The 24,042-nt window shown below is 42.2% G+C and overlaps 1 pseudogene; it reads right to left on the bottom strand.

The window, feature by feature from the left end:
• Positions 1–6,108: 6,108 nt before the first annotated feature.
• The window catches only part of LOC142442331 (thymidylate synthase pseudogene), a 31,248-nt pseudogene continuing 13,314 nt past the window's right edge, over positions 6,109–24,042 (bottom strand).

Genomic DNA, 24,042 nt, shown 5'->3' with positions numbered 1-24,042 from the left:
ACCCACTTTGGCTCCAGCCGTTGTGTCGGGAGAGTGAGCATCATAGAGTTCCAATTTAATAAAAGAAGGTATTCATGCATTGAGGGAGTGTTTGAGTAGAGGCCCAAGGTCCTTCCGCCAAGGGTGGCTCTTTGAACATAGAAGGTGAGGAAGTTTTTTTTTCTTTTTATGGTTTTATTAGGGGCTCATACAACTCTTATCACAATCCATACATACATCAATTGTGTAAAGCACAGTTGTACATTCATTGTCCTCATCAATCTCAAAACATTTGCTTTCCACATAAGCCCCTGACATCAGGTCCTCATTTTTCCCCTCTCTCCCTGCTCCTCCCTTCCACATGAGCCCTTGATAATTTATAAATTATTATTTTGTCCTTGCCCTGTCCAACGCTTCCCTTCACCCCCTTTTCTGTTGTCTGTCCCCCAGGGAGGAGGTGACATGTAGATCCTTGTAATTGATTCCCTCTTTCCAACCCACCCTCCTAGTATCGCCACTCACACCACTGGTCCTGAAGGGATCATCTGCCCTAGATTCCCTGTGTTTCCAGTTCCTATCTGTACCAGATTTGTAAGGTAGAATTGGGATCATGATAGGTGGGGAGGAGGAAGTATTAGGAACTAGAGGAAAGTTGTATGTTTCATTGTTGCTACACTGCACCCTGACTGGCTTGTCTCCTCCCCAGGACCCTTCCATAGGGGGATGTCCAGTTGCCTACAGATGGGCTTTGGGTTCCCACTCCGCATTTCCCCTCATTCACAATGATATGATTTTTTTTTTTGTTCTTTGATGCCTGATACATTATCCCTTTGGCATCTCATAATCACACAGGCTGTTGTGCTTCTTCCATGTGGGTTTTGTTGCTTCTCAGCTAGATGGCCGATTGTTTACTTTCAAGCCTTTAATACCCCAGATGCTGGCTTTGTTTTACTGTCTTGTTTTTGTGCTTATTGTTGTCTCTGCATGTCTATCTAGATAAGATAGGCGTGATAAACAATCCAGAGAAGACAATGGGAACCAACGGTTCTGGGGCTACACAGGAGGGGGGGCGCACGGGAAAGGAAGAGGGTTGTCAATAAACCCAGGGACAAGGGAACAACAAGTGATCCAAAATCAATGGCAAGGAGGGTGAAGGAAGCCTGGTAGGGTTTGATCAAGAGCAGTGTAACCAAGAGGAATTACTGAAACATGATAGTGGGACAAGAGGAAAGTAAAAGGAAATAGAGGAAAGAACTAGGAGGCAAAGAGCATTTATAGAGTTCCAAATACAGGCATGTACCTATGTAAATATATTTATATTATATATAATGATAGAGAAATAGATATATTTACATATATTTATATGTTAAGTATTAAGGTAGCATATGGACATTCAACCTTTACTCAAGTACTCCCTCAAAGCAAGAAGACTTTGTTCTAATAACCTGGCATTCTGTGATGCCCATCTTTCTGACACAATCACTGAAGACAAAGCGGGTGCATAAGCAAATGGGGTGAAGAAAGCTGATGGTGCCCAGCTATCAAAAGATATAGCATCTGAAGTCTTAAAGACTTGAAGATAAACATGCAGCCATCTAGATGTGAAGTAACAAAACCCACATGGAAGAAGCACACCAGCCTGTGTGATCATGGGGTGTAGAAGGGATCAGGTATCAGGCATCAACGACCCAGAACAAAAAATCATATCAATGTGAATGAGGGGGAGGTCAGGGTGGAGACCCAAAGCCCAACTCTAGGAAATTGAACATTACCTTAAAGAAGGGTCACGGGGAGGAGTTGAGCCAGTCAGGGTGCAGTGTAGCACTGATGAGACATACAACTTTCCTCCAGCTCCTTAATGCTTCCTCCCCCACTATCATGACCCCAACTCTACCTTACCAATCCAGCTAGACCAGAGCATGTACATGGGTACAGATAAGAGCTGGAAGCACAGGGAATCCAGGACAAATAAATCCCTCAGGACCAATAAGTGAGAGTAGCGATACCAGGAGGGGAAGTGGCAGGAGAGGAAAGAAAGGGAGAACCAATCACAATGATCTACATATAACCTCGTTCCTGGGGGATGGGCAACAGAAAATTTGGTGAAGGGAGACATCGGTCAATGTAAGACATGAAAAATAATAATTTATAAATTGATCAAGGGTTCATGAGGGAGAGAGGGTGTGGGGGGAGGGGGGAAATGAGGAGCTGATACCAAGAGCTCAAATAGGAAAAACAAAATGTTTTGAAAATGATGATGGCAAATATGTACAAATGTGCTCGACACAATGGATTTACGTGTGGATTGTGATAAGAGCTGTATAAGCCCCCCAAAAATGATTAAAGAAGAAAAAGAAGGAAGGCCAAAAATACCAGCCATTGAAATCCCTGCAGTTTTGACTCGTATACTGTGGTTATCAATCAGAACAGATGCATGGCTGATAAGCTGATCAGGCTCACTCAGCTAAATTTAAGCATTGTCCTACAGAAGGATGTAAAGTACATAAGGAAAAGCTATTTTTTAAACTCACTGCCATTGAGTCAGTTCTTACTCGTGTGGGACAAAGCAGAACTGTGGGTTTCTGAGAAGGTAACTCTTCATGGGAATGAGCGCCTGGTCTTTCTCCCTCGGAACTGCTGGTAGTTCCAAATTGCTGACCTTGCAGCTGGCAGCCCAACTCAGAACCCATTACGCCACCAGGGAACTGGAATTACATTTTAAAATTGCATCATTGGGCTGACTGGTGGGGTTTTATTTACAAATTAAAACTGGGGTTTCTGTCTTGTAGTTCAAAGTTAATATGTACAGTAGGAATTAAATTGATATTACATTGCAAAATAATTGGAATTGTTTTGTCAAGTTGAATATTTGCATAGTATATGACCCAGGAAATCCAGTACCAGGTATAAAAACAAAAACCCAAGCTCACTGCCATTGAGTTAATTCTAACAGGTAGTCTATAGGACAGGGTAGAACCACCCCAGTGAGGTTCTGAGACTGTACTCTATACAGGAGGAGAAAGCCACATCTTTCTCCAGAGAGGTGCCTGGTGGTTTCAAACTGCTGACCTTGCAGATAGCAACCCAACACATAATCATTAGGCAACTGGATATGTGCTTGACACGATGAATGCATGTATGGATTCTGATAACAGCTGTACGAGCCCCCAATAAAATGAATTTTTTTAAATCACTATTAAAATAAGTTTTTACCAGAAGTTTATCTTTCAATATGCTTCTTATTGTAAGAGGTTCACCCCAGTGTGTTTTATTGGTTGAGTTAATTGGAAGCAGTGCAGTAAAATTTTGGAAAACAGGTTAACAATCTCAAATTGGCTGAGTAAAATCAGTCTCCCATGACCAGGGTAATTTACAATCTCAAGTGAACAAGCAGTTTTCTATAAGTATAAATATGAATGTATGTATTTAACAAAGGTAGTTCTTGTGACAAGTATTCACAAACCCAAGGTTTTAAATAAAAAACCCTAGACCTATTAAAATAAAACCTTTAATATTATGGGAATGCTTTGGCCTGTTTAATAAGGTAATTTTAGAAACTCAGCTTCACAATTCCAAGATGCAACATAAATATAAATTTAAGTGAAATTGTATAGAAAATTTTAGGTAACCATTCATTAATACCTTTCTAAAAAGACAAGTATGTTTGTCAGAAAACTTGTCTATTACCTTCTTAAACTTAAGAATTTTCACAAACTCTTCATTGAAATTTGTCCTCTGGCACAACATAATCCACAAAGACACGGTTCTACTTCTTACTGTAGGGTATAAAGTAGGGGCTGAGTCTTAAGCTTGTGGAGTAGATGTCTAAGGTGCAGCTACTGGTCTGCCTGTCCAGAGGAAACTCCAACCACACTCACTGCTATCTAGTCAATGCCGATGCAAAGCAACCCCACAGAACAGGATAAAACCGCCCCTGTGAGTTTCTAAGAGTGTAGCTCTTTGTTTCTTAATCATTTTATTGGGGGCTTATACAACTCTTATCACAATCCATACATACATCCATGTGTCGATCATATTTGTACACTTGTTGCCATCATCATTCTCAAAACATTTGCTTTCTGCTTGAGCCCTTGGTATCAGCTCATTTTCCCCTCCATCCCCCACTCCCTCCCTCACGAACCCTTGATAATTAAGAAACTGTTATTATTTTGTCATATCTTACACCATCTGATGTCTCCCTTCACCCACTTTTCTGTTGTCCATCCCCCAGGGAGGAGGTTATATGTAATCGCTTTCCCCACCCCGCCCGCCCTCCACCGGCACAGTAACCACCAGTGCTGAGTGGCAATACTGCAAGAGTCTAGCTCTTTTTTTTTTTTTGGGGTGATCCAAATGGGTTTTTATTAAGGAGAGAAAGTGATAGAGAGAGAAGAGAAGAGAAAGAGGGGAGAGAGGAGGTAGGGGGAAAGAAAGGATTGAGAGAGAGAGAGAGAGACCACAGCAAAAGAGCGAGAGTCTAGCTCTTTATGGAAGTAGAAAACCTGTGTTTTCAAACTGCTGACCTAGCAGCTAGCAGGCCAATGTGTAGCCACTACCCAACAGTGTTCCCTGTCCATAGGAAAGAAAAGTGATTAAAATCTAAAGCAAAGGATAACAATGAACCCAGGCTTCCCAAGCATCCATCTCCATACCTCTGAGACCAAAAGAATTAGATGGCACCTGGCTACCACTACCACCTGCTCTGAAAGGGAAGGTTCTAGATGGAGTGAGAGCAAAAACTGGAACAAAACTCAAAATCATTAGAGACTGATGGAGCCTTGAGACTATAGTGCTTGGTCTCCCTTCAGGTCTAGAACTCAACTCACCTGTGGTAGTTACATAATCTGCTGTCAATTTGAGACTTACTAGTGAATGGGTGGAGTTTACCTGTCAATCAGGTCGCAGCTTGATGACCTCATTTGGGGGTGCTAAGAAGATAAATAGTTCACTGGAGGCAGGACTCACTCCTTGAGAGATGCTCTACTGACAAGACACATGGTGCTACACTGACATAGCCTGTGTCTGGGAGCTGGAGGAACCCCGAGGAGACCCTTGCCAGTGCTGAGATGCTTACAACGCCACTGGATCCACAGGACTTCCCACCCACTGGCCTGTGATCTTCCTGCATTCAGCGTCATTGCATGTGTTTCATGAGTCTGAAGAGGACTTTATAGATTGATATCAGACATATGGACATGATCTGGACTGGGCTGGGATGTTTTCTCAATATTCAATTGTTCTTGTATATAAAGACTAACACATCACCCCATTGCCTCAATTTTCAGTCAAATAATAACTTTATGAGTAGTGAAGTACACACATCTTAGAATAATCAACCATTTGACATCAAAAGGGCAGCATTTTCCCAACGACAAAGTTCAGAAGGGTTGGTTAGGAAAAGAGGAGGAATGGAAACAGGAAACATAGGGAGGAAGTGGGATCAGGGATGTCACATTGAGGGGAATGCAATGAAATAAAATTTGTATGAATTTTTTTTACAATAGAGTCTTATTTTTAATTCCATAAGCATCATCCAAACCAGAATAGCAAATGTTTGTTTAGGAGTGCTTATTAGCTAAGTGCAATTAATTTAGGCAGGAACTGGGCAGATAAATGGCAAGAAAAGACTTTAAAAAGCAAAACCAAAAAACCACAGGGACAAATGCAGAATGGGGTCTTCTTTTAGCAATATCTAAAACAACTTTAAATGTTCACAACCGCACTATACAACATACATTATGATTGATGGGTGTTATGCCACTCACTCAAGTTTAGGGGAAGAGTTTAAGGGAATTTCTGAAATTCACTGACCTTCATAAAGATGTGGGTTTGAAATACGCATATATTTAAGAAGAGCACATCGATTTTCACTCTCAACACCAGTCACAAGCTCAGCACTTTCACACATCCTGAGTTAACCAAGCTCAAGACCTTTTATCACCGAAAGAACTGACACTCATGTATTTGTTACTGACAACATGCTTCAGAGAAGCCATTGTGAGTGAGTAGTAACTCCTAGCTAACCAAGAGCGTTTTGACCTAAGAGTTCCTTTTTCCTTTATAGCACAAAAGACGCTTTCACCTGGGTATCCAATTGATTCCCCTAAGGGCCGGTCCTCCTCAGGCGCTCTAGACAGCCATGTCCATTTTAATAGTTGGATGAGGGTTGTATCCTTCAATCTGGAAGTTTCAGCTTTGAAATCATCAATGGTCTCCACTTTCCGCAGAATATTGAGCTTGGGAAAAGGTCTTGGTTCTCGCTGGGGTTCAACATGATTCAGGTAAATATGTGCATCTCCCAACGTATGTACAAAGTCACCTGGTTTCAGGTGAGGTGTGCGATCATGTAGGTGAGCAAGGCGTAGCTGGCAATGTTGAAAGGTACCCCCAGGCCCATGTCACCTGACGTCTGGTACAGCTGGCAGGACAGCTCACCATTCACCACGTAGAACTGGCAGAGGGGATGCAAGGAGGCAGTGCCATCTGTGGAAGGTCTCTTGGATTCCAAGCACACATGATGATTGTTCTGTCATCAGGCTTGGTTTTGATTGTGTCAATAACATTTTGCAGCTGGTCTACTCCTTGACCTGAGTAACCTGAATTCATAGATTTATATTCTGCCCCAAAATGTCTCCACTGAAAGCCATAGACTGGGCCTAAATCTCCTTCTCGGGTAGAGAACCCCAGGTCATCCAAGAAGTCTCCGACCCGTTGCCATCCCCGGATCTTCACTCCCTTGGAGGAGAGTTCTTTGGCATTGGTGGATCCCTTGATAAACCACAGCAGCTCCTCCAGAACACCCTTCCAGAACACATGCTTGGTTGTCAGCAGAGGAAATTCATCTCTCAAGTTGTAGGGCGCCTGCATGCCAAACACGGACAGGGTACCGTTGCCTGTGCGGTCCTCCTTCCTGCCGCCACAGCGGAGGATGTGCTCTACCTGGCCCAGGTACTGCAGCTCCCCTGCCGGCGGCAATGGCGGCTCTGAGCCGGCTGCGGGCTGGCGTGGGGAGGCGAGTGCCGGCGGGAAAAAACTGTATGCATTATTAAATGGAAAACTGATTACCTGTTTTCTAAACCTTCACTCAACTCACAATTAAAAAGTTAAAACAAAATATTGAGGTATAACTTACACAAACTAAAATGTTCTCATTATAATACTATATCTTACTGAACCTGATCAATGGGTATCATGAGTCATCCCCACCACAATCAAGACAGAAAACATTTTCGTGACTCCCGAGAGCCCCGTTGTGCCTCTTTGTAGTCACTCTCCCTACTCCCTCAGTCTCTCAATTTGCTTTTCTTCATAATGAAGTCCTGTGCCTATTTCAGAATTGCAGACATCTGTTTTTTTTGCCTTCCCTTTTCCTCAGTATTGTCTTTCAAAGAAGTTTTTAAATTTCCATAAAGTCAATTACTAAATTTTTTTCATGCTATTGCATATGTAACTCTTCCCGCTGCTTCATTCTCTCAGCAGGATCCGATTAGTAGACAAAAACACCACCAGGTCCTTGAACAGAAGCGGAGCCCTGCTAGTGTAGCAGTTACATGTTCAAATCCACCAGGCACTCTACAGGAAGAAAGTGGGGCTTTCTACTCCATTCATGAGTTCAGCCTTGGAAACTCACTGGAGTAGTTCTACCCTGTCCTATGGAGTCGCTATGAGTTGACATCGAATGGGTTTTTTGGGTTTGTGATTTACTAATTTCACGAGCATAGTATCTTCCAGGTTCACTCATGCGATGAGATGGTTCACAGATTCATTGTATTCTTCAACACTGTGAGGCCTTCCATTCTGTGTATGTACCATTGTATCGTTCATTTCTTCTCCACTGTATCATTCATTTCTCACGCACATTATTTGCATCTTCTCCTTTGCCTTTGTTAGACTTACCAGTGGCTTGTTGACTTTGTTAATCTTTTCAAAGAACCAACCTGTCCTGTTGACTCTAGTACTTATCTACTTTCTGTTTCAGTGACTTCTGCGCTAATCTGTATGATTTCTTTTCTTCTGGTAGGTGTAGACTTATTTTGCTTCTCTTTTTCTTAATTGTTGAGGATGTTGGGTTAAGGAATTGATCTTGGGTCTGTTCTTTTTTGATGTGTTCTTTAAGTTACCCTCTGAATAGTGCTTTTACTGTGTCCCAAAAGTTCTAGTGTTATATTTTTATTCTCATTTTTCCAAGAAATGTTTTATTTCTTGAATGTGATAGTTATGGGGCGTTTTGTGCCAACATGGCACCCGTAAGAAGATGTGGGTGCAATTTAGCTTGTCAATCGGGTCGCAGCTTGATGAACTCTTTGGAGTGCGTCTGAGATAAATGGCTCTCTGAGGCCGGCACCTTCCATTTTCTCCCTGTTGAGTGGACCAGTGCACTGCCTTGAGTTAGCTGCTCCGCCTCGGCAAGCGTACTATGTCACTGTGCCTTGCTGTACCACGTGTGGCGCCGCCCCACCTTGCCATGTGTGCTGCTCATCCAGATGCCACACCTCCTGCCACTTCACGTCACCGCACTGAGGGGCTCCACACGACCTGCTTCCCCACACTGCGCAACTGGCCTCTGCTGACCTCCAAATATCATCTTCCTCCTGTCTGTGTCCTTGGCCTTGGGCTATCCGCCTGTGGGAGTTGACAGAAGCTTCGGTATATTGACTGGCCCACAGTTGAGTGAGTTGGACTGAGCTCATTGTACTGCTTTGTGAACTAACTTGCTATTGTATTCCTCTAGAGAGAGAGAGAGACATAAGTGTCCTGGTTTTGTTTCTCTAGAGAACCCTGCCTAACACAGGGAATTACCCAGTTTTAAACAGGAAGTTATTCAATTTCCATGTTTCTTTTTCCCCTTTAATCTTCGTATTATTGACTTCTCATTTTATAGCATTGTGATCTGAGATGCTCTGTATTATCTGGTCATTTTACATATATTGAGGCTTGTTTTGCGGCCTTACGTACGGTCTATTCTGGAGTATGTTTCATGTGCATTGTAGGAGTACATAATTGTGTTTTGTTGAGTGGCATGTTCTGTGTCTATAAGGTAAAGGTTGAGGATTGTACTGTGTAATCCTGCTGTATCTTTTTTCAGTTTCTTTCTAGTTGATCTATCCTTCATGAAGAGTGCATTAAAGTCTCCTACAATGAGAGTTGTTTATTTCTCTTGAGTGCTATATTTTGAGGCTCATTCGTTGGATCCCTAGATATTGATTATAGTTATCGTCTCAATTTTAATTGCCCCTTTAGTCATTGCAGAATGCCTTTCTTCCGTCTCTTCAGGCTGCACTTTGCCTTCTGTGTCATCAGGAATGTTGCCATACCATTTCTTTCTGGATTGCCATTACCTATTGCGTTAGACCGGGTTGGCTAGAGAAACAAATCCAGAGACACTCATATGTGTATAAGAAAAGTGATTTATATACAAGAGAAATTATATATTCAGAAAACATCCCAGCCCAGTCCAGATCAAGTCCACAAGTCCAATATTAGCCCATATGTCTGATACTAGTCCATAAATTCTTCTTCAGACTCATGCAGTACATGCAATAATGCTGAATGCAGAAGATCACAGGCCAGGAGGTGGAATGTCTTGTGGATTCAGTGGTGGTGGAAGCATCTCCAGGCTTCTGGCTGCCATCAGTGTGGCTCCATGTGGCTTGTCAACAGGAAGGTGAAACTGAGAGTGTGTTCCGTCTCCAGGGAAGAAGAGAGGCTGTGACCTGAGTGACATTCTAGACTCCTTCATTCTATTTACCAAGGTGACATGAAATTGTGTGCACACCACAGCTATATTTTTCCATCTTAAGATTTTTAGTTGATTTCTGCCTTTTGTCTAAGGTGTGTCTCTTATAGGTAGCATATTCAATATAAATATTTTATATTCACAGTTTCCTCTACTTGAAATATTCCTTCTAGCACCTCCAACTTACACTTTAGCAATAAATTTAAATCTTTAAGTCTCTTCTTTGGAATGCCTCCTCAAATCCCTATAGTTGGGTTTTTATCCTTTTAATACTTATGATACTTGAAAAACCTTGGTAACCCTTAAAGAACTATTTCTTTTAGTCAAAAAACATTTTGTTGACTTTTTATAACAGTGATCTCATACAATATTTACTCTTTTGTGATCAACTAATTTCATTCAGCCCTCCAAGTTCATGCGTGTTATGAGACATGTCATAGATTCATTGTTATTTTTTGATACTGCGTAGTATTGCATTCTGTGTATGTCCCAAAGTTTATTTATCTATGCTTTCACTGAATCATTGCATTTCTTATTCCGTGAGTGAAGGAACTGTGTTTGATTCAGCATTGAATCTCGAGATCACAGCATGTTGTTAGCACAGCAATATTTGGTAAATAAAAACACTTTTTAATCCAAAGTAATCACTCTCTAGTCTCAGTTTCAAAGCATTATACAAAGCATTTGCCTTTTATTATTCATTATGATGGCTTTTCTCCCAGGAGAACTGCTAGCCCCTAAGTATCTTAGTATTCTCTGGAATGGCAAGCACTGTGAATTGCACAGAGCAAGAATTTCCTCACTATTTGCTGTGCTAAATGTCAAGCTCATTAAAAGTGATTGTAATGTAGTAAAACTGATTTTGCAGTTACTGGTTTTGAAGACATTTCCTTCCAAGAACCTTGGCATACTGATTTAAATTACGTTGGCTGCAAGAAACAGAAATCCTATGAAATAAGTTTAAATTGAAGAAAGGGGAGTTTTTCTACCAGGATACAGAGGGGAGAATGCGCTGAGTCACTCAAATTAGCTGGAAGCTGTTTCTAAACTCTGGCAGAGCATCTATGCCGCTCTTCTCTGCACATCCTGTATAGACCTGCCCTCCTCCTAACACAGACTCCCGTTCAGCCCTTCATCCTTCTCAAGCGCAACGATGCAATTACAAACCGAAAGTGAAACCTGCTATTAATAAGCATCCCTGAAGCCAACAATGGGCCTTCACAGTCCCAGGATGTACAGCTCCTCCATTCAACCGTGGACCGACACAGTGGCTGCAACAACGGCCTTGCAGTGAGGATAGCTCTGGATTAAGCAATGCTTCCTTCTGTTACATGTAAAGGCACTAAGAGCCAGAGGCAGCTCACTGGTACCTGACAACAATAACCACTCAAGAGAGATGATGAATTGAGTTCAGATTATTATATTCTCAGTCGCACATTGAGGGAGAAGGACTTGGATTTACTGTTTTAATTAAGGGCCTACTCTCAGGCCAATCAGCTATAGGAACACGCAGCAAAAATATGACTATAATGCTTATAACAGTGGATATGGGCAGAAGTGAGGAGTACAAAGGAAAACCTATTAGAACTAGACAAAAACAAAAATTTTTTAAAGAAATATCCTCTACACTAATCCACTCTGTTCAGAGGTTATCGGGAAGAAGCCAGGTCTGGGGGAATCTATACAACTGTAGGATTGGCCTAAGAGTAGGCAGCAGTCCGATGTAGGTAGGGTAGAGTCTGGATTGGTAGATGGGAAGAGGCTTAGAATGCTCTTTGTCCGTGTTCTGTCTTCCTCAGAAGTGGCTTACCAATTGGTCAAGAGTGGCTGCGGATGAAGGCATTGGACCAGGTAGGGAAATATGATTTTTCATGTAGGCTTATGATTTTCCATGTGCTTTGAGCACTATGAGCATTGATGAAATAAGCATATCATGATGGAAGTTGACTACTTTGGCATTTTTTGACTACATATGTTCTAGAAAGTGTGAACAAATAATTTCACATTTTATCGTGTCTCATACCACTTGTCACACATGTATTAGAGAAGAAAGTAATACTGAGCAAGCTGTTTATTTAATGTTTCATTTATTTTACTAATGGAAACAACGAGAATTATTCAAGAAAGTTATTGAATAGTAGGGGATCTACTTGGCCCTCTTCTTGTCAAATGTTAGTTACTTGCTTAGACTCATATGGACTTTAAAATTTTTAACTCAGAATTCTGACCAAAGCTAGTCCTGTGGGAGGCCAGGTTATCTCTAGAAACAAGTCGATGGCACCCAAAGATGTCAAAGAAAGAACTTCATATTAAGAAGCAACTTTACATCAAGAAGGACCCCCAGCCCAGGCAAGTCACTGTCATGAATGATTGGACCCCTCTGAGTCCAGAGGCCCAGAGATCTGAAGATCTGGATTCTCTTCAGACTCACAGAGCTGCAGGCCGAAGATGCAGAAAGGTGAACTAGGAAATAGGCAAATTATAGGCTTGTTGGTGCAGACTCAGGGATCTGGGTTGTTGTAAGCATGGCCTATTGATCTGCTTCCTAAAGGTTACAGTCTTGAAAACCCTATTGAGCAGTTTTACCCTTGTACACAAGTAATCACCATTAATTGCAACGGACTCAATAGCAACTGAACACAATAGAAACCATATATATATATATATATATTCCATTGTGGTAGTTGGATGATTATATCAACTAGACACTTCAGACTAGGAGTGGAATCATCCCTGTCAATTAACCTGATGCTGTCCCCCCTAGGGGCGTGGCCTTCTCATAAGGAGGACTCTCTCCCCACCCTGAGAGCTGTGGGAGCCCTGCCATGTTTCCACGAACCTCAGACCCACGAGACTCAACTCGCCAGCCTGTTATCTTCTTGCATTCTGCATCAATGCATGCGGCTGCGTGAGTCTGAAGAGGGACTATGGACTTGTATCAGACTTGAGTTGGACTTGGTTGGGATGTTTTCCTGATATATAATTATAAAGATCTTTCTTATACATATCTGAGTGTCACTGAGTTTGCTTCTCTGATCAACCTGGCCTAACGCAGCCATCTAGTTTTTATATTCCCATGCATTCCTTTCACATCAAGTACTAGGATGTAAAACTTCATTTCTCCATGCCTCAGATCGGGATGCTTCCTGATATGTCCACCAGATGGCACTGGAAGCCCGTTGACATTCCCTGGAGGAGAAAACCAGACCGAAGGGAGAAGTGGGGTTTTCTGACCTGTTTTTAAAAACGAATTGCTGAGGACGGTTGTGTTTTAGACCCTCAGATAATGACACAATATTTAAAATAATATGTTAATGACAAAATATTTTTAGTAATCTATCTAATTATATTTTCTAGTTCCTTTTTAATGAAGCAAAACTAAAAATTCTTAGTAATCAATCTGGTTACTGAAGCTACTGACTGGGGAAGAAATGGGAAATGACAGTCCTTGACACGCTTGAAATTTCAGAAAGGTTTCACCCGAAACAAAGGCACCAAGAGACACGCCCTGCTAGTGAGCAGCATCAGCTCGTAGCGTCTAAACATTGGTACTCGTACTCTCAAGTCTTTCTAGCAAATTCTTCTCTTCTTTCCCTTTGTTGTCACCGATTTCTCAGTAACTTATTGAGTTATTAAATAAATAACATTGGGATAATATTGTGTGACTAGGGAGAGTTTTTAATCTTGAGTCTCAGATTTTAAAGTTGAGTCTCAAATTTCTCATCAGTAGAATTTTTTTGTCCCTCCCTCCTACCTGTCCTCCTCCCTCGAGTAGAATTATTTTTTAAATGCTGACTTTTTTTTTAAATGCTGACTTTTTATGGAAATACTATATTAATGTACTTAGGATGATACCTGGCACATAGTAGGAGCTGGATAAAATAACAATTGCTATTATTTTTACCTTAAACTTTTCCTTTATTTTGAACGTGGAGATATCATTTATCTATAGTGGTAAACTATATGTTTATATACAATTATTTGTTCCTAAGGTCCATGTAACAAAATTATGACTGTATCTAATGTTATATCTGCACAGATCAATTGCGTAAACATCTAGAGTGTCATTCCTTGATGAACTCAAAAACATACTGGTAACTATTGCAGCCTTGTGTGGCTTTACCCCGGTTGGCAGATTATTGTAACAGTAAGCACACATACAGAAGAAATGACTTTCCTCCCCTTTGTGGTGGACAGCATAGAGTCACCCCTGATGGCACCTAACAACCACCACAACACTAGGACCCCTGGTGGTGTAGTGGTTACATGTTGTGCTGCTAATCACAAGGACAGTAGTTTGACTCCTGGAAGAGAAATGGGGCTTTCTACTCCTACAAAGAGTCACAGTTTTGGAAACTCGCAGGGACAGTTCTACCCTGTCCGATGGGGTCACAATGAGTTGTAATCAACTCAATGGTAGTGAGTTTGGGTTTTTTGTTTTGGGGAATTTTTTGAGTTATGGCGTAAATATATAGATTATTTTACTTGGATTTTCCTACAAAATCATACCTCTGTTAGAGTTCTAAGGAAAACCAGCTGAGAACTTTTTAGCCCTGGAAAGTTGATAGGAAGCCACCCGCTTCACTTGCAAATCTCTAGATCCTAAAAATAGAAACAGTTAGGCCTAGAAATCGCTTTTGTACTAATTTATGCAATCTACAACAGGAATGCCCTGTATCTGTAGGAGTCTTTGAAACTACTGTAGTTAATTTTGATAATATTGATATTTATCACAGGTTTCCTAAAGGTCCAATATTTCTCATAGGAAAACACAAATTAAAGTTTCTTACAATAACTCTGTAAAAAACAACCAGACATCATTCAGTCCATTCAAACCCCATGTGCTCTATAGATCTTTTATTTTAATAATTTTATTGGGGGCTCATACAACTCTTTTTTTTTTTAGTTGTCAGCTCTCCCCACATTGTTCTATATGTGTCATGCACCTATATCATACACCTATGAACATGTCATACACCTATGACACCTATAGAACATCAATTGTGTCAAGCACATTCGTTGCCCTTATCATTCTCAAAATACTTGCTCTCCACTTAAGCCCTTGGTATTAGCTCATTTTCCCCCTCGCTCCCCGCTCTCTTCTCCCTTATGAATCCTTGATAATTTATAATTATTATGTCATGTCTTACACTGTCCGACATCTCTCTTCACCCACTTTTCTGTTTTCTGTCCCCCAGAGAGGAGGTTATATGACAGAGATCCTTATAATCAGTTCCTCCTTTCTACCCCACCTTCTCTCCACCCTCCGGTATCAATGACTGATTTTTCAGACTTAAGTTATCAGACCTTTCTTCTGAGGTCCCTCTGGGGGACTAAAAAATTTCCTACTATAGATTGCCTGATGGGGTTCGACCCAATGCAGTGTAGCCAAGAGGAAGTAGAGAGCCAAATGAAGGTTGAACATGATAGTGGGACAGGAAGAAAGTAAAAGGAAATAGAACAAAGAACTAGGAAGCAAAAGACGTTTATAGTGGTATAAACATAGACATGTACGTATGTAAATATATTTATATATGATGATGTGTAATCACTATGCAAATTATCTCCTATGTTTTGGTAGGTAGTCAAACCTTCATGAGAGCTGATAAAATTTCCCTCCTCCTCTTGGGGAGGGGAGGACTGGAAGGGAGTGACCAAGAGCAAGGTAACTGAGAGGAACTACTGAATCCAGAATGAAGGCCAAACATGGTAATGGGTCGGGAGGAAAGCGAAAGGAAATAGAGGAAAGGAGTAGGAGGCAAAGTGCATACAGAGAAGCCTAAATACAGACATGTACATATGTAAATATATTTATGATTATGGGGGCAATAGATTTATATGCATATATTTATAGGTTCAGTAGTAGGGTAGCAGATGGACATTGGGCCTCCTCATGCATAATCCCCCAATACAATAGCACCTCGCCCTGCTAAGCAGCCATTGCAGGATACCCATCTTCCCGACATGATCACTGAAGACAGCTGTGTGTGTAAGCAAATATGGTGAAGAAAGCTGATGGTGCCCGGCTATCAAAAAAAGATATAGCGTCTGGGGTCTTAAAGGCTTGAAGGCAAATAAGTGTCCATCTAGCTCAGAAGCAACAAAGCCCACAGAGAAGAAGCACACGGCCTAAGCGAATACAAGGTGTTGAATGGACCATGTAGCAGATACAAAGGAACAAAAACAATCATTGTGTGATCACCTTCCTCACATAATTGCTGAAGACGAAAGTGTGCATAAGCAAGTGTGGTGAAGAAGGCGGATGGTGCCCGGCTACTGAGAGATATAGCGTCTGGGGACTTAAAGGCTTGAAAGCAAACAAGCGGCCATCTAGCCCAGAAGCAACCGAGCCCACACGGAAGCAGCACACCAACATAGGTGACCATGAAGGACAGAGGAGACCAGGTCTCCAACAACAAAGGTGGGGTGGTGGTGAGAATCACATCACCGTGAAAGAGGGGGAGTGCATGATGGGGACCCAATGCTCTACCTGTAGACAGCTGGACACCCCTTCCAGAGGGGTAGTGAGGAGGAGATGGGCCACTCAGGGTTCAGTGTAGCAACAATGAAACTCAAAACCTTCCTCTAGTTCCTGAACGCTTCCTCCCCTCCCAATCATCATGACCCCAATTCTACCTTGCCTTGCGGACCTGGTTATACCAGAGGATGTACAGCGGTGCAGTGGGGATCTGGAGGCACAGGGAATCTAGGACAGACGAACCCCTCAACACCAGCGGTGGGAGTGGCGACACCAGGAGGGAAGGGCATGTAGAAAGGGAGAACCGATCTCGGAGATCTATGTGTAACCTCCTCTCTGGGAGATGGGCAAGGGGGAGGCGGGTGAGGGGAGACGCCAGGGAGTGTTAGGGGGGGGGGGGGAAAAAGAGGACCTGATGCAAGGGGCTTAAGTGGAGAGCAAATGCCTTGAGAATGATTGGGGCAGGGAATATATGGATGTGCTTTATACAATTGATGTATGTATATGTATGGATTGTGGTAAGAGTTGTTTGAGTCCCTAATAAAATGTAAAAGAAGAAAAGAGAAAAAAATGATTAGGGCAAAGACTGTACAGATGTGCTTTATACAATTGATGTATGTATATGTATGAACTGTGAAAAGAATTGTATCAGCCCCAATAAATTGTTAAAAAAAAAAGATATAATAAGTATTTATAAACTATCAAGGGACCAGGGGTGGGATCGGGGAGGGAGGGGGATGGGGGGAAAAAAGGGAAACCGAGCTGATTCCAGGAACGCAAGTGGAAGGTGAATTATGAGAGTGACGAGTGCAACGAATGTATAAGGGTGCTTTGCTCAATTGATGTATGTACAGATTGTGATAAGAGCCTTATGAGCCCCAATAAAAAGATTTTAAAAAAATAAAAAATAAAAAAAATAAAGAGGTCAAAAAAACAAACAAACAAACAAAATTTCCCTCCTCCTCTTTCGAGTTCCCAAGCCTTGCCTCTTGTTCTCTCAGTGCTGCTTCTACACTGCTCACTACTTCGTTCTCACATTCTGTCTGAGAAACGACCAGTCCTTGCCACTAGGCACGCCCACTAGGCACAGCCAGGGACCTGCCAGCTCCTCCCTCTCTTCTTGGCAGAACACATGTGACAGCCCCTAGAATGTATATTTTTCTCGTTCTGAATGCTTTTCTCATGAGAAGTTTTCTCATGAGAATATCTGGGGAATAACATACTCCACTTGGTTATATTTACCAGGAGAAAATCTCATGGGAGGACTTTGATTTTAAAATAACCCTCTCTGATCTTCAGATTTTTTTTTAGCTCAAGTCCTATAATATATTATGCACATTTTCTGGAGAGTATCAAGTGGTTTGGGCCCATTACATAGCAACTGTGTATAAGATTTGCTTGATTTCTACTTTTCATGAATGAAGAAGAAAGTTGGTATAAGGATGAATGATTTATTTTTAGAATGAAGTTTTTGAAAGAAATCATGAACCTACAAAATAAAGAAAACTGTTCACAATTCTTGAATATAATATAAAGAAGATACTGGGAGGGTAGAGGGTGAGTGGGCTAGAAAGTGGGAACCGATTACAAGGATCTACATATGACCTCCTCCCTAGGGGATGGACAACAGAAAAGGTGAAGGGAGACGTCGGACAGGGCAAGATATGACAAAATAATAATTTATAAATTATCAAGGGCTCATGACGGAGGGGGTAGCGGGGAGGGGGGCGGAAAGAGGACCTGATGCAAAGGGCTTAAGTGGAGAGCAAATGATTTGAAAATGATGAGGGCAAAGAATGTACAGATGTGCTTTGTACAATTGATGTATGTATGGATTGTGATAGAATTGTATGAGTCCCTAATAAAATGTTAAAAAAATATATAGAGAGATGAGAAGAAGAGACCATTGGGAAATGTTATTAACTTCAATGGAAGTTAAAGTTGGACATGTGTAAGAAAAAATTAAGTAAATGTAATAATGACTTAAAATATGAAATAGAATTCAATTAAAATGGCAAAGACAAGGGGCTTCAAGAAGTTCATTGTGGCAGTTACTTAATCTGTCAACTTGTGAAGGGGTAGCATCTATCCTATCAATCAAGTCATCCCCAATGAGGCCTCTGTGAGCATGGCCTTCTCCTGAGGACTCTGGGAAGTGCTGCCTTCCTCCATGGAGACGGGACACAGACTCTCTGCTTGACGTTCCTGTTGACAAGCCACATGGATTTGTGCCAATGGAGCCAGAGCCCTGGAGTTGGAGGAGCCACAAGGAGACCCACGCTGTTGCTGAGATGCTTCTACCAACACTGGAGCCACAAGACTTCCCACCCACTGGCCTGTGATCTTCCTTCATTCGGCATCATTTTATGTGCTGAATGAGTCAGAAGAGGAATTTATAAACTGGTATAGAACCTATGGGCTAATATTGGACTTATGGACTTGATCTGGACTGGGAGGGATGTTTTCTCAATATGCAATTGTTCTTGTATTTAAAGTGATTTCTTATACACATACGAGTCTCTATGAATTTGTTTCTCTAGTCAACCCGGACTAACACATTCATGGGGAAAAATGGAACAGAAAGATAATAAAAATGTTCCCTGAACTTTCTGAAGCCCCTTCATAGAACTACAGGTTTGGGAACGCAAATGTGTGCTAAGGCCACATGCAGTACTCTCTCCTCTGGCATCTCACCTCTCTGCGAGAGTCCCTTCCCCAGAATCCCAGAAGCCACCTGTACGAGCATACCCCAGGCTGGAGAGCCCTCACCTCCTCAGCAATGCATTCACAAGGTAGCGTCTACTGCTAAAGCAGTCTTTCCTCCCTCGAGGCAAAATTCTACTTGGGTGCCTTGCTTGTCCTACCGACAACAATGTCTTTTACCTCTTGTCAGCATACATCTTTCTAGGAGTTTAGGAAATTGATCTTTTTCCCACTGTTTTCTCTGCTCTTGTGCCATTCTCCTAATTCCTTAGCATTTCTCCCGCAACAAACTTTAAAAGCACTTTACCAACAGAGTGAGTTCAAACTGATCACTTCTAAGTTAGTAAACTAAAAAAAAAAAAAAAAAAAACAAGCTCGCTGCCATTGACTTGATTCTGGCTATAAACCTTTTTAAAAAAATCATTTTGTAGGGCTTCTTACAGCTCTTATAACAATCCATACATACATCCACTCTGTCAAGCATATTTGTACATTTGTTGCCATCATCACTTTCAAAATATTTTCTTTCCACTTGAGACCCTGCTATCAGCTCATTTTTCCCTCTCTTCCATCCTTCCTCCCTCACAAACCCGATAACTTTTTTTCCCATGTCTTACACCGACTGCCATCTGGCTTCACCCACCTTTATGCTGTCCATCTCCCTGGGAGAGGGTTCCCCCACCTTCCCCTTCCCCTCCTGATATCACTGCTCTCATTATTGGCCCTGAGGGGTTTGTCCAACCTAGACTCCCGGTGCTAACAGCTCTTTTCTGTACCCGTGGATATGCTCTGGTCTAAGTGGATTTGTGAGGTAGAATTGCGATATGATGGGGGGAGGAGGGATTAAGCATTAAAGAACTAGAGGAAAGTTGTATGTTTTGTTGGTGCTATACTGTACCCTGACCAGCTCATCTTTTCCTTGTGACCCTTCTGTAAGGGGATGTCCAATTATCTACAGATGGGTTTTGGGTCTCCACTCTGTTCTCCCCCTCATTCTCATCAATATGATTTTTTTGTTCTGGGTCTTTGATGCCTGATACATGATCCTATTGACACCTCATAATCACACAGGCTGGTGTGGTTCTTCCATGTGGGCTTGGTTGCTTCCCAGCTAGATGGCCTCTTGTTTATCTTCAGGCCTTTAAGACCCCAGACACTATATCTTTTGATAGCTCCATGCACTAAAATAAACTAAAGGTGGATCACAGACCTTGAGGTTAAGCCCCAAACTATTAGGAACATCAATGAAGGAATTGGGATAAACCTTAGAACTTTGGCACAGGGAATACATAGGCTATTGGACACAGATGGGTCACAAATTGACAAGAGGGATATACTGAAGATAAAACACCTGTGTACATTGAAATAATTCACCAAGAGAGTAATGAGAGCCCAAAGACTCGGAAAACATCTTTAGCAATGACACATCAGACAAAGACCTTATTGCTAAAATCTACTGTACTCTGCTGGCCTACAATAAGAAAAAAAGTAATTGCCCACTGATGAGGTGGGCAAAGGACCTGAGGAGAAATTTCACAGGGGCAGAAATCTGAATGGCCAATAAACAAATGAGAAAACGTTCCCAGTCATTAGCCATAAGAGAAATGCAAAACGAAACAACTATGAGATCCCACCTAACACCCTCAAAGACAGCTCAATTCAAAAAATCAGAAAGCAACAAGTGTTAGAGGGACTGTGGGGAGAGAGGAACTCTCATCCACTGCTGGTGGACCTGTAGGTATGGACAGTCACTATGGAAATCGATTTGGCGTTATCTAAAATATATGGAAATATGACCCAGCAATCCCTCTTCTGGGCATATACCCAGAAGAGTCAAGAAACAAACCACAGCCAGACATCTGTGCTCCAATGTTCATCACAGCACATTCCACAATTGCAAGTTGGAAACAACCCAAATTTCCATCAACGGATGAATGGATTAAAAAACTGTGGTATGTGTGTGTGTGTGTGTGTATATATATATATATATATATATATATATATATATATATATATATATATATATATATATATATATATATATATATATATATATAATGGAGTACAATGAATCCCTAAAAAAGCAGTGATGAACGCATGAAGCACATCACCGCATGTGAAGACCTAGAGGAAATTATTCTAAGTGAAGTAAGCCAGGCACAAAAGGACAAGTACAATGTGAGTTCGCTGAAGTGAGCTTACAAATGCAAAAGGAATCGGGGGAAAGCTCCTATATACATACATTCCTGGGGTGAAATCCAGGTAGTATGGCAGGGACAAAATCCAATCCAAGGATACATATGACCGCCAACTAAAAAGGAAGGGTAAAGAAAGAAGAATATAAAAAAAGACATGGGTAGCAGGGGAACAGGGCACTAACACACCCAAGGGGAGGGTGTTATTTATATCTCTCCACAGGAGAGGGAGGGAGGAACCAGACTTCAACCCAGTGCGCCAAGACGTGAATATAACATGCAAGCACGAAGCAGGGAACCAATAGAGGTGTATGCAGTGATGGCCCCAAAACTATGTGTACACCCCCCCAGAAGAATGCACTTCAGAGGACAGTACTACAGCTTAGGGAGAGGGATACATCTGATCAGAGCACACAGGAGCAAATGAAGAGGGAAGGAAAGAAAATGGAACACATCCTGGCCCACCAAGCCTCGAGGACGATATCCCTGCCCAGAGCAGCCAATGCACAGCGAGGACCACAGGGCCAGCACCACCATGAGACACAGACCCGAAGTCCCTCATTGACCCATAGCACTACAGGGGACAACACTGGAAATACAGGGCAGGAATTGTGCTCAATTTGACCCCATCACATTGGGGCCAAACACTAAGGGCATGCACCAGAGCAGCAAAGGAACCAAAGCAATGAAGTCCCTGGGGAATACCAAAAATAGACTTTGGGGCCAAGGTGTGGCACCCTATTGGACTTAACTGGAAAATGCTTGTAACGGTCAACAAATAGACCTGGGACTACTTATATGCTTTTCTCTTTTTTCATTGGTTTTTTATTGTTGTCTTGTTTTGTGCTTATGATTCTCTCTGCATGTCTAGCTAGAAAAGGTAGGCAGGAAACAGATAAACCCCTCAGGACCAATAAAGAGAATAGCAATACCTGGAAGGTAGGCTGAATCAGTGAACGTGGAAGCATCTCAGCACTGGCAGGGGACTCTACCTGGCTACTTTAGCACCCAGGGCTGTATCAGGGTTGGTCCATGTGGCTTCTCCTCAGGGCTGTCTTACAGGAAGTCAGCCTTGCCAGCTGAAGCCGGGAACTGGCTAAGGCAGCTGCACCCTGGTCCGACCATCACAAAGCAAGAGACCCAAGAGCTAGAAAGGCAAGGCTCACAGAGCCATTTATCGCTTGGCCCTTCAATTAAACCCACATGTGTTTATCGGCCAGGTTGGCACAATAAACTAACTACCTCAATCCACCCCTTGCCAACTTGGTACCTGTACATAATTCTCTAGCCTCACAAATGCAATTAAGTAACACCTACACCTTAATCCTGTAATCCTTTGAATATGTTCCCCCACCTATGAACGTTTGCAAACCAACCACTTCATGCCTTAATCCCCCCAATTTTGGGTATCCAATTTATATACTGCCCACTTACATCAACCCAGTGCTCTAAGGAGACAATAATTTTTCAGCATGAAGAATCTTCATTCCAGTTGGAACCTTGTGAAGTCTGCATCCATACGCAAAGTCAAATCCGGACCGGCCATCCATAAAGTCAGCAACAATATGCACCAGCTCACAGGCTCAAAAATCTCATCATCTGGTCGGGTTCTGATCAACTCAATGTGAGCTGCCTCACTCAACCTCCTCAGGGTGCCCATTGGTCGCCTTGCCTTTAGACCATGGACTCTCAACAATACTCAACAAGCCTAGCCTCCTCGGGCTAGGTCATGAACCTTAGGCCAGTCAACCCGCTCTCCTTATCTTTTTCCTATAAACCAAGTCCACAGGTGTCAGTGGCCAAACTCAACCCGTCGCTTTCTTGCTACATTTCTCCCATGCCCACTCAACAAATAGATCCAGGTGGCCACTTAGCAAGCATTCCAGCCTGCTCTCAGGCTCCCTTTAACATTCAGTCCCAGAGGGGAGTTTTCTTCATAGTTCCATATTTTTTCCAGCTTCTGACAAAGACCATTGGTTCATGAGTACTCCAAAGCACTGGGTGGACATATCTTTTCAAAGCTTTCTTTGCAGGCATAGCCTAAACCCATATATAGATCAAATTTTAATGGTTGAAAACAAGTAGACTTATAAACTTTCTATGTTCATACTTCCCATATTTTTTCCCAGAAAACAACCGAGTAAACAGTGTGCTTTATCTGACCTCTGGCTTGACAAAGAAGAAACACTTCCATGAGGGAGAGGTCAAACAAACATCTACTCTCCATCTTATGATTTGTTTCTCCAGTACCCCTCTCCCAAGGTCCCATAATGTGTTAGTCTGGGTACTTTAGAGAAACAAATCCACAGAAACTCATGTATAAGAGAGAGTTTTATATAAAGGGTAAGTGCACAAAAAGAAAATATCCCAACCCAGAGCTGGCCAAGCCCACAAGTCCAACATTAACCCACATGTCTGACACCAATCCACAAAGTCCTCCTCCATCTCACAAAACACACCTGCTTCAGGAGGAAGTCCGAATCAGTAAACGTGGAGCATCTCAGCGCTGGCAGGGGTCTCCACCTGGCTGCTCCAGCACCTAGGGCTGCATCAGGGTAGGTCCATGTGGCTTCTCCTCAGGGATGTCTAGCAGGAAGTCAGCCTTGCCAGCTGAAGCAGGGAACTGTCCAATCATCACAAAGCAAGAGACCCAAGGACTAGAAAGGAGAGGCTCACTAAGGCATGTATCCCTCCGCCCTTCAATTAACCCCACATGTGTTTATCGGCCAGGTTGGCACAATAAACTAACTACCTCATTGCTGTAGGAGCCCCCAGTAAAATGATTAAGAAAATAAAACCCAAAGGTTAGAATTTCAAGCAATTAAAATGTATTGTAACCAAATCCTTTTTACATTATAACACTTCTTACATCATTTTAACTCACACACTGTTGGGAATAAAATCACTCTACTTTCTGGACCAACAGCACATTGACCTTGCTTGCTTCCGCA

Source organism: Tenrec ecaudatus, chromosome 3 (assembly GCF_050624435.1).
Source record: "Tenrec ecaudatus isolate mTenEca1 chromosome 3, mTenEca1.hap1, whole genome shotgun sequence".
In the NCBI taxonomy this organism is placed as follows: domain Eukaryota; kingdom Metazoa; phylum Chordata; class Mammalia; order Afrosoricida; family Tenrecidae; genus Tenrec; species Tenrec ecaudatus.
The sequence above is the reverse complement of the archived record's forward strand: the minus strand, read 5'-3'. Positions and strand labels throughout refer to the sequence as shown.